This window comes from Homalodisca vitripennis, chromosome 5, assembly GCF_021130785.1.
Source record: "Homalodisca vitripennis isolate AUS2020 chromosome 5, UT_GWSS_2.1, whole genome shotgun sequence".
In the NCBI taxonomy this organism is placed as follows: Eukaryota; Metazoa; Arthropoda; class Insecta; order Hemiptera; family Cicadellidae; genus Homalodisca; species Homalodisca vitripennis.
Window position 1 is genome coordinate 155878509 of NC_060211.1, and position 12111 is coordinate 155890619.

Here is a 12111-nt window from a genome sequence, read left to right on the forward strand (position 1 = left end):
TCAAAGGCCTTTGAAAGGTAGTAACTTCTAAAATCAACAAAATTTTTTTGTTCAAGGCCATCAAAACAAGCACTTACAAGAGCCTGTACCGCTTTTATGGTACTGCAATTAGGACGGAAACCAAACTGACAGTCACTGAACAACTTATTTGACTCTAAATAATCTACAATCTGCCCATGTACCAACCGCTCAAAGACCCTCGACACAGCTAGAATAATAGAAATAGGTCTATAGTTGCAATGCTTGTCCATAGGACCTTTCTTATGAACAGGACAACATTCAAAATCTCGACAGTTTCAAAAATAATGCATAAGTTTACTATAAAACACTGTGCCTCTTTATTTCATAGTAAAATTATTATCTCATTAGATGTATTTTATACGTATTTAAAAATTAACATGGTGACTGTAACAGACGCCCTAGTGTGTACAGGACGGTTAAGACTATTAAGTATCACACGGAATAGACCAGCAGTGAAGATGTTAAACTTAGCAATGAATATTGAGCGTTGTCAAAAAAATATGTGTGAAATTCAAAACCAATAAAACAATAAAACATTTTGTCGTGGAAGACTGCCAGACTGAAAGTGCTTCTATGAAATTAGGGATTGTAAACGTACTAGGTTAGGTGCCAATATTAGAGTATTGTGGAACGCATTCTGTAAGTCTTTTTGTAAAAGGTGGTCTCTTATTATCGGTGTCAAATATTCGATTTTGGGGTTCTATCTCAGATATTTAGACTATATGTTTGAATTTTAAATAGCCAGTTATATTCAATTAAACTAAAACTGGTATTTAGAATGTTTAAGCCATCGATTAACAAATTGACTTCATTCGATTATAAATATTGGAACAATTCGAACATTCTATTTTAATGTTGTTATTAATTTGTTTTAAATGGTGAAGGCCACTTACATGGAGGATTAAAAACGAAAATGAGAGAAATGCTTTTCAGAAAATTTGCTGGAAAGTTCAGTTCCATTGTCAGTACATGTCAGCCCTATGAGTAAATAAAGTTATGAACGACGATTTTCTCACAAAATGACTGATCACTAAGAGATTTTTACGAATTGACATTTCAAAATGAGGTTTAAGAGTGCCCACTTGATGCTTAGCTTTGAAAGAAAAGTGAAAATAAAGTCTCTTTAGTCTACTTACTAACCCGTAGATTCTAGCTATTGTTACCTTTGGTTGTTTTAGTTATACAGGAGACAAATCAATGATACTGACATGGTGTGCTGAGGCGTGCGCGATTATTTCAATTAGTTCTGAGATCAGAAGCTCGGGCTGCTCCACGTAACTTTGAGTGTTACCGTTTCAATCCCCACTCTACGTCTCGCGACAGGCAATGTTGCCAGTTTTACGTGCTTGAAAATTAATAAATGATTTTGTTTTGTCTCGAAACCTGTTAGAATAAATAAATATATGTACGCTTTATTTCATTCATCTGTTTTTTCAGACAACATATAAATCAAACAGACAGTATTGACCATAACACGTCATAGCGAGAACAGCTGGTAGCAAGTGGCGATATGGCAACACTGCCTCGAATGTCACCGGACTATTTTGCTACGGGTTACTGTAATACAATTAAAGGCACTACGTTGTTAATAAAAAGAATTTGATTCATGCAGCAAAAAAAGAGTTATACCTTTATGAGAGAAACATTAATTATAAATTCTAAACATTTTAAAATTGTCTCAAATTAATATGTTCACCAACTCTACAAAGTGAATAGCATATTTAAAGAATTCGCAGAATTCGAGAAATATAAACTACAAGCAGTGTGTAACGCAAATAGAAAATAATGTAGTAATGGTTAGCAAACATAATATTCTGGCGACAATGTTGACTGTTACTTTCAGATTGATTCATTCTAGAACAGTGATTTGATATTTTCCCATACTTACTTGATGTTTACTCCTTTGCATATTCCAAACTTTAATACATCATTCATTATTTATACATGTGGAAGCACTTCAGTGTCGAGCTAGAAGGCTTTTCACAAGCCGGATAAATAATATAACACCGGATGAAATGTCAGAAGCTACTTTATTACCATATAAGATCAGAGGACTCGGTGCTATGCAATATTCATAGCTCACTTTCCAGTTCCTTTTAACGTCTTATGTTACATTCACTTGTGATACGTTTTTTACATTCTCTAGTTTACTGTAACTTATTGATTCGTATTATCTGAGTTATTCCGTGAAGGTGTAAAGAAAGATCGTGAGTTTATTTAATGGTTTAGTTATCGGAAAACTAAGTCTGTATTCTATTTCTAGTAAAAATAGATACTTTTATCGGTGCAACATTTGCAAAGATTATCTCTTAAGGGGGTTAAAATCTAATTTATGTATGTTAATCCGCGCAATATCTTGAGTACAAACTAACCTACAGACTTTAAAGTTTTGTATAAAGCTAATTTCCGTATAGGCAGTATCAACTTCGATGATGGTGCTTGTTAATCAGTGGGACTTGACTCATGTCATCGATCTTTTACATTGTTCTTACTGGTAACCATAATTGTAACGAGAAACTCGTCTAATAAACAAAGCAAGCAGTCATTTTACATTTTAACGTGAACTTTCTTTGTTTGAAGTTTTGACGATAGAATGATTGTGAAGGAAACAGGATTTTTCAGAACATTTACATCGTTCAGTGAAACAAAAAAATAATCAGTAACACTAGGTTTCGAGATCTGCAATCTGATCTCTTCTTAAGGTAATAACTAACCTAACACATAATTACAATCTAGGCTAAAATAAACAAATAATACCAGAGTAATCAAATCATAACTTCATTAACTCTAAAACATGCTTAACAAAAACTTAATAAAAAAAACTAAACACAACACTAATTATTAAAACTGAATCAGAGAATACAGATCACTATACGTCTGCATTCATCGATCAACTACCTTGTTGTGTTTAGTTCTTTTATTAAGTGCATGTTTTAGGGTTATTGAAGTTGACACACAACATGGTGGCTGTGATTCCCGACTTAGGCATGTCACTGGTATGATTTGTTTATTTTAGCCTAGATTGTAATTATGTGTTAGGTTAGTTATTAGCTGAAGAAGAGACCAGATTGCACATCTTCAAACGTAGTATTACTGATTTTTTATTTTACTGAACGATGGAAAATGTCCGGAAAAATCTATTAACGTATAGTTTAGTAATACACGTAGCCTTACTATCTCGAGATAGATGTTATCTGAAGATTTAAAATTTTATATGAAACTTTATTTCAGCACAGACAAGAATGCGTTCAATGATGATGCATGTCTTTCCATGGGATTTGACTGAGAATCGCTGAAGCCTATCACTCACTAGGCTGAAAATTCTCTCTTATGTCTGCTTAGGGGATGTAAATATTATGAACCTTTTTGTCTGTTTGTCCTTAGAACATCTCGAGACTAGAAATTCTGCATGTAACCTCATCAAAGCCTGTCGCGATATCGGTATAGTGTACTCCTACTATGTTTTATTTACAAGGGTGTGTTCTGTAGGGGTTTTTGAATATTTATTAATATAGACTCACACTGTTTGGTATTATCGCAAAAGATTAGATTCATCGCAAATCTCTTTAGAGATTGGGGTTTCCATGACATTCAGGACACTATAGAGAGAACTTTGTGTCGGTGACAGGTATGTTAGCTACCACGCGTAGCTTTACAAAATAAGAAGGCTTGTTTGAATAACCTGTGTTTGATACGTGTCTAACACAGAAAGTGTACCTTTGATATTTTATTACTGATAAATTAACGGAATCTCCATAAATGCCTTGGACTGAGTAACAAAAATATTGTTTATTTATGTAATTAGTTAGAAATAAGCTGTTTTAATCATTCTTAAATATGTATTTATATCAATTATTTTTTACAGAAATATCCTTATTGAAACTATCTGAAATATGATCTTATGAAATATAATTTAGGAAAATTGTTTTTTTTTCGAGATTTTTTATATTGAATATGGTTTTTATAAAGCAGTAACATAGTTAAAACGATATCTTGCTGTAATTTCGAACTAATTACAACTAAAATTGGCAATGAGATTGTTTTAGATAAACCTTGAACAATTTTGGTTTGTAAAAATAAAGAGTAAACATATTCAATGTTTAAGAAATAAATTACAGGACAGGCGCTGCTTAAAAATTGTTAACTCGTTAAAAAGACATCTAAAGTTGATTTCCTTGCCTTTATTTGTGTTCAATATTTTAATTTGGATTGTATGAAATAGGAGTATTTTTTACTTGTATGTCTACAAATGTTTAAGATTGTTTAAACCGTGCTTAAAATTTTGAGGTAAATTATTTCTTTAATTTATAGAAAATAAATATGTCCCTTCATAAGCCCAAAATGCTTAATTTATATTTCTTTTTCCGGTTACCTATCACAGAGATAGAATTACTCATTTTAAAGATTTATAAAAAGTATATCAGGAGAAAGGACTTTCTTAAACATATTTATTAAAGAAATCTACAAATGATGGTAACTATATACTTTGATTATAGATCCTTCTGAAGGATCTATAATCAAGGGTATATCTGACCTAAATACGTCTGAAATATAATAATGGAGATTATAACTACACAAGATTCTAGGCGTCTAGTGGTCAATGCAGATATTAAAACCTGCGAAAATTTGAAGTGAAATATTGTGTATTTAAGTTTTCTGATAGTCAGCAGTGATAGTGAGAACGCATTAAGGAATGTAATGATTTTTGTATTTAAAAACTGCAGAAGTTTGCATATAAACAACCATAAAATAAACCCAGGTTAGCCAAATAAACGCCGCACCTCGCCGTGCTTTGAAATAACTACTAGTTACACAATTCTGCTGAGGTTTGCAGGTAAACAACCATAAGCGGCCCATACACTAGACGTGCAATGCACGCCGTGCAAGCACGACGTGCCAAAATTGGACGAAACGTGCCAGTGTGTGGAGGTCTCCGTGCTAAGCACGCCGTGCATTGCATGGCACGATGGCAATCAAGATCGGTTTGATTTTCGGCGTGCCGTGCCACCTGCCGCCGTGCCATCCTGCAAGTGTGTGGACCAGTCCCGCAATACGTGCTGAGAGTGGAGTGTCTTTTGAGGTTATTTTTCGTTCTCTCGCGGCAAATACTCTCCTATATTTATCACGTCGACTGCTGAGACAAAACTTTTTCGTGGCAACTAACCGTTGTTCCGCCGTTATAGCTTTTCTCAGATTAGTGTCTTGTCTTTCGATGCGTGGCCTAACCTTTTCAACACATAACTAAATGTTTCGTCATCCATTCGCAAGTAGATCCTGTAATCATTTTTATGATTTTCACGTAAGTCTTTCAGTAGTCTCATATCAGAATACATTTCTCTCTCTTTTAACCAATTTTTCGTCCATAATTGTCTTCTTCTCTTCTTCACTTTGCTATCGTCATGAATCGCACCAATCAACAATACTGTTAACGCTTTATGTTTAGTAGTAAAATATAAGAGGCATAGTAGTAAAATATCACAGCACGACAATACTACACAATATCACAATACCACAACCAACTTCTAGCACGTCACGGGACTGACTAAACTGTCAGTGTGTGGGGCACAAAGTGCCATGCCAAGCACGGCGTGCCAGTATAAAAAACTGCACGGCGTGCAATGCACGTCTAGTGTATGGGCCGCTTAAAGCCCAGATTTGCCAAACAAACGTTGCACCTCACTGCGCTGTAACATTAAAGCACAGTTACATAATTCAGCAGTGACAACCAAGTCCAGGCTGACCGCTATTATGGTCCGTCCGGGGTGGAATAAGTAACATTTACCCACAGAGAGACTGAAAGTTCCTGCCCTATTATTTATTAAAACACTTCACTAAGGTTAAATATAATATAGCTCTATATGATACGTCCTTGACCAAACTTTGATATTTTAATCACTTAAAAATTAAAAAAAACTTCCTAAGTGATATTTAATTGTTAAAACCCCAGGAAGTGATTTTGAAAAACATCGGTAAAGCTTCATTACTATAGATGTTTGTTAAAGTTTTATTTAAAAAGACCTATGATTAGTTATTTAACTTGAAAATATAAAACTGTTACAAAAAATCGTGAACAGTTAAACGATATATTTTTTGTTAAATTGGGTAAAAATGTTAAATTAGTAAAACAATCTTACCTGCAATCTAAACAATAATACTATATAGGTTGCCAATAAAATGATTTCAAAGTAATATCAATTATTAGTTCGTAGGTAAACACGCATATTTATAGATATAATCTAAGCAGTAATGTGTGTTTAAATATAGCTTGATATTGAGATTTATTACTAAGAATGTCTACATTAATTTTAGAAGTACCAGTAAGATAGTTAGGATAAAATATTGAATATATATGAAATAATTTACTTTCTTAAGCTAACATTAGTAAATACATTTGTATGTGCTATCTAAAATTACTAAATACTGTATTTTATATGCTTAATAATAGGTGATAAGTATTCGAATTTATAAGATTATTCCGAACCTACATGGCGTCTAATTCACAGGATTTCAAACAAATTGTTTTTACCAGACGTTTATTTGCAAATGGAACTTTGAAACGTTTCGAGTAATTGCAAAATGTTTTCTGCGAATAAGTGCAATATATATATTCTACTCCGTTGTTTGGAAAGGAAACATCACAATAAAGTAGAATATATATGAAAATTGAAGCGAAATTGGAAACTGTAGCTTCGCAGCATTCTTTGCTTAACACTGTATAACACTATATAAACAAGCCGATATACCGTAATTGGATTTCCGGGTATCCAGAGATTTCCAGGAAACTGTTATCTCTGTACCACTTTGCGAGCCAATGCTGGATTGAGTGTTTTTACATTATTTGACACACTTTACCAAGTTCTACAGTAAATATTCATGCGAATAATTTAAAACAATTCTTGTTTAAATAAAAAGAGACGATACACTATGACCTAAATGATAAAGCGACACAAGTACGAAACAGTTATTTAACGTTATATCTCTCTGTCATGACCAATGACATAAAGGATATTTCAAAGGTGGTGAAATATTTTGCGATATGGGTTTTTAGCTGAAAATAAACAAAAATGTTTTTCTAACACTATAGATTATTTCGTTATCCGTATAATTTGTTTCGTTTAGCGTCCTGTCTGACTGAGTTTTTAATAAAAATAATTCAGAAACGTTTTAAGTTACAGAGGGAGTTGTAATTTCGTGACTATTATGTCTTATCCTGGTGTAAAAAAAATTCTTCGGAAGAAAATAACGCTATCATTAGTAATAATTAAAAAATGATAGCTTTTTAAAAATGTCGAAGCAAAATTAATAAAAATTGTGAAGACGAGAAAAATTGACAAGGCACGTACAATTTTTAAAAGTATAAAGAGTGTTATGCATTGTTTGTAAAATACGGATGATAAATAATGGAATAACTGCGTGTATACTACTCTGGAGCAAACCGTATCTCTATAATGTTTTGACTGAAATGAATTACACTTTTTATATTTTGACACGCTATATTTCATGGGTCTTGAAAATTGTTTCACGTGTCGTCAATATTCATGAAATTTGGCTTTAATATTTATTTTAAAAAGAAAGCCGTCTTGAAACTATTATCGATATATTTTACTTTCGGCAGGAAGTAATACAGGTATACTAATAAGACATGTAAACTTGCAAAATTACAATTGCATAACTGAAAGAGTTTCTATGTTATTGTTTTAAAATTAAAAAACACGAAAAGGCTGACGCCAAACAAAGCGAATTAACCTTAGGTTTACAGGAAACCGTTTGTTTATCTTTACTTATTAAAGCATTTTCCAACATTTTTCGTTAACTGCTCTGTATAATACTTACTGAAATGCATTATCATGCATCGTAAACCTAGAGCATGTCTTGTTTGTTGTTTTCTTGTGTGTTGGATGTAACAGCTTACCATCAGTATTCCAGCATGGACTGCAATAGAAGGAACAGTTTTATTTAATTTGGCTTATTTATCTAGAATAATATCTTGAGCAATAACGACACTAAATAAACGGTTAGAATGAAAGCAATAAAAACATAAAAAGTTTATAACACAACATAAAGTCTACATTCGTGTTTTCTGATAAAGTTCTATTACGAGTCTTATTAAATCAGCGTTTATCTAGTAAAGGTTTTCATTTATGTTGCAAGAAGCCGTACGGAGCCTGATGGAATTTCACACCTGTCAGGTAGTGTAGCATTATCACCCTGTCCACCCTCGCTGGGTGTCGGATACTATTTTGTAGATAAATATCTTAAATTACATGTAACTATTAGTTTTAATATTAATTTAAATTACTTTAAACTTTTAGTTCGAATTTAGTTTAGGTTGACTTAACAATTTATTAAAACTAATCTTAAATATTTGTTTTCTAAATATAGGCCGCCACATTTTTTTTAATTTGACCTGGATTTAATCGATCTATATACCTATTTACAAACGATACAGACTTTTTTATAAACCCATGTTATAAAAGAAATTATAAAAATATATATGAAATTATAAATTTGATCCATATATAAGTCATCCCATACTCGATTAGAAGAATATTATAAAAAAATGGATTCCAGTGGAAGAATGTTATGTATACTTTTATGAAAAGTGTGTTTGGACTTCAGAAATTGAATGATAAGATCCTGTATTCCATGAAAATTCTCTTTTTTAAGTAGTCCTAAATTTAAAACTGTAACAATTATAAAAGTTATCAAGCCCCAGGTAATATCCTTTTATGTCTTCTTAGATCTCGACAGTAGCCGGATCCTGAATATTCAGTCAATCCGGAAGCAGCCCAATGATCCTTGCAAAGCATTTTCTAGTAAGCCATCAAGTTAATTTATTCTGTGGAATTTCCAGGTTAGATGATGGCTTGAAAATGTTAGATTAACCTGCATCTTAACTGCATAGGAAAAAAACAACCAAAACGACGATCTCAGAAATTAAAGGCGCAATACCGAGGAAAGTTTTACTTAGTAAAATAGAACCTCGATGGGCGTATACATTTATCAGCAGCCCGAGAATGCGGGATCAGTGCGGAATCAGTGAAATCAATTTACCCAAACGTGGAATGATGAGTTTTTGACCTAGGTCGAAAATGTTTTATAAAATCAGGTGCAGTATTTTTTAGGGATGAGACGATCTTATCTGAGCTTCAAAAATGCCTATCGTTGAATTAAATTTTGTTACTTTGTTTACAAAATGATGTATTCATGATGTAAATTCATTAGTGTAAAAAATTAAGATAAATAATTTATGTTTGAAATATTTATAGAATGGAAATGGAAAAAAATAATGTGAAAATCTTATAGGTTACGAAACATTAGAAGTTCTGACTATGTACCAGATTTAATAGTCAAGATAAGAAGATATAGGAAAGTAACTTTTTCGGAACTAATATACGTGAATACGATGATATTATGTTCAGAGAAAGATGTTTTACTAGTATTTCCAGACGAACGGGTAATGGAATTCAGCAGTCAGCCAGCGAGACGCAAGGAGAAATCTCGCTCATTGCCTTTGTGGTTCACTGCACCATAGACTGAATTTCTATCCTATAATGTCTACACATGTACCGTTTGTACCGTTTTACTGGCACATGAGGGGTTAGCTTTGAAATTCAAGATTTGTGAAGGTTCAAAAAGGAAACGAAAATCTTCTGAAATTAATAAAGTTCAAACTAAAATAAAACTTCTTCTTGAAAATAATCACTGGATTTAGAATGAAAATAAAAACTTCTTGATGATTTTTAAGTTCAAACTTCCAATATATTCGTCACTCAAAAAATGTACAAAGTTCTCACGGCTTGTCTTTTATTCAATTTTTAAAATTCAAAACTTTCACACTCTAATCTGATCTGGCAATTCTTCACTTTAATTTGTCCTCAAAATTCAATTTTATTCTGTTACTAATTACTTTACTTTACTTTAAATATCAACAATATTTGTATTATAAAAGTTCTTCTGTGTTAGGGAATTAAAATTACTACTTTTCAGCGTTAGAGAATTAAATTGCTGAAATCATCTGTAACAACCACATAACTCTTTTAATATTTTTTAAACGAAATTTTATACACATGTGCTCACTGCACCAACAAGTTTTATATTGCACAGATCAAAAGGACAAGTTCATAAATTCCCATTAAATTTAATTTTCACAATATTTCGTTTCCCAAGATTATTCAAAATAACTAAGAATGAATATTGACTGGACTCCAGTTAAAATGTTCACTTACCCGCAGGTTCGATGACGATTAGCAAGAAATAACTCTAAACACTTTCAAAGGCTTTAATCGTTACCACTACTACAGATCAACTGAGACCGGAGGTACGGCACGTCTACCTCACCCCACCTCTCAATTTCGTTATCAAACTCTTCCATCTGCGATGCGCGCCTCGCTGATAGAAGGCTTTTTGTACTATCCAGTCCTTATCATTCTTCTGGGCCTACTCCTTCCACCGGTATCCAGTTACCCCAAACTTACTATTTAATACAATCGGTACACACATATTAAACATCGTAGGTTTTATAAATACAGTCAGCCAGCGAGACGCAAGAAGAAATCTCGCTCATTGCCTTTGTGGTTCACTGCACTACAGACTGCATTTCTATCTTATAATGTCTAAAAATATTAAATATCATAAGTTTTACAAACAAATGCAGTGGATTTATTATGAAGCCCTACGTATTGATAAAAATGCTGTCTGAATGAATGTTTTATAGAATATCAATAACAAGTTGTATGATTAACAACAAATAATCTTTATTAAAATATCATATTTAATTTATGTTATTGAAGAGTACATATTTTTAGTAATATTTCCTCTCGCATTGATTTTGAATGTCATTGTTATTGCTGTTAAATAATGTAGGAATTAAGAACCTATTAGCGTTGCATAAGCACCTAACCTATTTTTTCTCAAAATTGCCAGAGGAAAGAATTTGATCTCAGCAGTTCTATTTTTAGTAGAGTAGATATTGAAATAGAAATGCGAAGGAATCATAAGGGTTAAAAATATGACACTTTCTAAATAAAAAACAATTAATCTTTCTCTCAGGTTAGTTAATAGCGATTGAACATGTATTTACATGTCTGACAAGCGTCAATAAGATAAGGTAGGTTTTGGTGTGTTACGGTAAAAAGGCCTCCGTATAATTATTATTCTGTCAAGTAAGGAACTACAGGCAAGAACCTATTTTAAACTCCACATAAGTTATATAAAACTTTCAAATGGAAATTACATTGTAATACTAGGGGTATGTGTAGGAGGGTGGAATACTGACAGTCAAGCAAAGTCTAAGCGTTTCCAAATAAATTAATCTCGACGAATGAACGAACTGCATGAGTTTTGGAAAACAGCATAATATTATATTGAAGAGAGTTAAAGAGATTATTATCTGAAAGTAATTGAAGTTTTGCATCTGTTAATAGATAAATAAGAAATTATAACCACGTAACGAAGTTTGTCGGACATTTAGAGCCATCAATTATTGAAAAATAATAATACAATACGTTTCGAAGATTTCAATGTAGCTTCTCCTTCAGGTGATGTAATTTAATACTCAAGGTAGAAATATCAAGCAAGCACAAATCAATATTTTATATATTTCGGGAGAGTTAATAGCCGAGCGATCTAAGATATCAGACTACGTGTCTGAGTTAGAGAGTGCAGGTTCAAATTCTTTATGTGACCGTTAGTTACACTTTTAACTATTACAGATGACCTTTTCCTGTACTTATTCATAACCTATTCTGTTTTGTAATATCCTCACACAGACCAGTAGCCCAAAGAACGGGGAGAATAAGGATAAAAAGAGATCAACCTCTAATTTTTCTTTGTTAGAAGCTTGTTTTTCATATTGAAATGGTAAAAAACTCGAAAAGCTCAAGAAGAATTAACATCATTTAGCTATGGTGGGATGTGTTGATTAAATGTGAATGTTCAGTTTATTTCACGTTCACCTTCCTCTTATTGCAATTTCTAGAATCTGAGCGTGTAGAAAACTGTGTTGCTCCACCATGCTTAGAGATTGTGTCTCAAACACCATAGTGCACTCAATTGTACACCTGATGAGATAATGAGAATAAATTTTTA